We start from the raw sequence: 1,854 nt of genomic DNA on the forward strand, positions 1-1,854 counted from the left end.
AAAAAAAAAAAAAAAATCATAACAACCGACCGATGGGCAATTTCTTTGTAGTCTAGTTGGTTAGGATACTCGGCTCTCACTCGAGAGACCCGGGTTCAAGGTCCCGGCAATGAAATTGGAGTTTTTTGTTTGTTATTTCTCTTTTACGATAACGAACCATCGGCAGTGACTTGTCAATCTACCTTGGAAAAATTAAAAAATATAAAATCAGAACAACTGATCGATGTGCAATTCTGTTGTAGTCTTGTTTGTTAGGATTCTCGACTATCACTTGAGAGACTCGGGTTCAACTCCCAGCAACGGAATTTTAGTTTTTCGTTTGTTATTTCTCTTTTACGAAAACGAACCATCGGCAGTGCCTTGTCAATCTACCTTGGAAAAATAAAAAAAATAAAATCATAACAACCGACCAATGGGCAATTCCGTTGTAGTTTAGTTGGTTAGGATACTCGGCTCTCACCCGAGAGACCCAGCTTCAAGTCCCTTTTACGAAAACGAACCATCGGCAGTGCCTTGTCAATCTACCTTGGAAAAATAAAAAAAATAAAATCATAACAACCGACCGATGGGCAATTCTGTTGTAGTCTAGTTGGTTAGGATTCTCGGCTCTCACCCGAGAGACCCGGGTTCAAGTCCCGGCAACGGAATTTGAGTTTTTCGTTTGTTATTTCTCTTTTACGAAAACGAATCATCGGCAGTGCCTTGTCAATCTACCTTGGAAAAATAAAAAAAATAAAATCATAACAACCGACCGATGGGCAATTTCGTTGTAGTCTAGTTGGTTAGGATACTCGGCTCTCACTCGAGAGACCCGGGTTCAAGTCCCTGGCAATGAAATTGGAGATTTTCGTTTGTTATTTCTCTTTTACGAAAACGAACCATCGGCAGTGACTTGTCAATCTACCTTGGAAAAATAAAAAAATATAAAATCATAACAACTGATCGATGTGCAATTCTGTTGTAGTCTTGTTTGTTAGGATTCTCGACTATCACTTGAGAGACTCGGGTTCAACTCCCAGCAACGGAATTTTAGTTTTTCGTTTGTTATTTCTTTTTTACGAAAACGAACCATCGGCAGTGCCTTATCAATCTACCTTGGAAAAATAAAAAAAATAAAATCATAACAACCGATCGATGGGCAATTCCGTTGTAGTCTAGTTGGTTAGGATACTCGGCTCTCACCCGAGAGACCCGGGTTCAAGTCCCGGCAACGGAATTTGAGTTTTTCGTTTGTTATTTCTCTTTTACGAAAACGAACCATCGGCAGTGCCTTGTCAATCTACCTTGGAAAAATAAAAAAAAATAAAATCATAACAACCGACCGATGGGCAATTCCGTTGTAGTCTAGTTGGTTAGGATACTTGGCTCTCACCCGAGAGACCCGGGTTCAAGTCCCGGCAACGGAATTTGAGTTTTTCGTTTNTGCCTTGTCAATCTACCTTGGAAAAATAAAAAAAATAAAATCATAACAACCGAACGATGGGCAATTCTGTTGTAGTCTAGTTGGTTAGGATACTCGGCTCTCACCCGAGAGACCCGGGTTCAAGTCCCGGCAACGGAATTTGAGTTTTTCGTTTGTTATTTCTCTTTTACGAAAACGAACCATCGGCAGTGCCTTGTCAATCTACCTTGGAAAAATAAAAAAAATAAAATCATAACAACCGAATGATGGGCAATTCTGTTGTAGTCTAGTTGGTTAGGATACTCGGCTCTCACCCGAGAGACCCGGGTTCAAGTCCCGGCAACGGAATTTGAGTTTTTCGTTTGTTATTTCTCTTTTACGAAAACGAACCATCGGCAGTGCCTTGTCAATCTACCTTGGAAAAATAAAAAAAATAAAATCATAACAACCGA

General features: G+C 40.0%; 7 non-coding genes across 7 annotated transcripts; all 7 read left to right on the plus strand.

Annotated features, from left to right (window-relative positions):
- Window positions 1-41: 41 nt before the first annotated feature.
- TRNAE-CUC lies at window positions 42-115 on the plus strand. Its single transcript has one exon. It is a non-coding gene; the product is annotated as a tRNA-Glu (tRNA).
- Window positions 116-574: 459 nt separating this feature from the next.
- On the plus strand, window positions 575-647 carry TRNAE-CUC. The gene has a single exon. It is a non-coding gene; the product is annotated as a tRNA-Glu (tRNA).
- A 116-nt stretch (window positions 648-763) lies between these two features.
- Window positions 764-837, plus strand: TRNAE-CUC. The gene has a single exon. It is a non-coding gene; the product is annotated as a tRNA-Glu (tRNA).
- Window positions 838-1,143: 306 nt separating this feature from the next.
- On the plus strand, window positions 1,144-1,216 carry TRNAE-CUC. Its single transcript has one exon. It is a non-coding gene; the product is annotated as a tRNA-Glu (tRNA).
- Window positions 1,217-1,333: 117 nt separating this feature from the next.
- TRNAE-CUC lies at window positions 1,334-1,406 on the plus strand. The gene has a single exon. It is a non-coding gene; the product is annotated as a tRNA-Glu (tRNA).
- Window positions 1,407-1,488: 82 nt separating this feature from the next.
- TRNAE-CUC lies at window positions 1,489-1,561 on the plus strand. The gene has a single exon. It is a non-coding gene; the product is annotated as a tRNA-Glu (tRNA).
- A 116-nt stretch (window positions 1,562-1,677) lies between these two features.
- Window positions 1,678-1,750, plus strand: TRNAE-CUC. The gene has a single exon. It is a non-coding gene; the product is annotated as a tRNA-Glu (tRNA).
- Window positions 1,751-1,854: the final 104 nt, after the last annotated feature.

The sequence above is a fragment of the Cucurbita moschata genome, unplaced genomic scaffold (assembly GCF_002738365.1).
Source record: "Cucurbita moschata cultivar Rifu unplaced genomic scaffold, Cmos_1.0 Cmo_Scf00030, whole genome shotgun sequence".
NCBI classification, from domain to species: domain Eukaryota; kingdom Viridiplantae; phylum Streptophyta; class Magnoliopsida; order Cucurbitales; family Cucurbitaceae; genus Cucurbita; species Cucurbita moschata.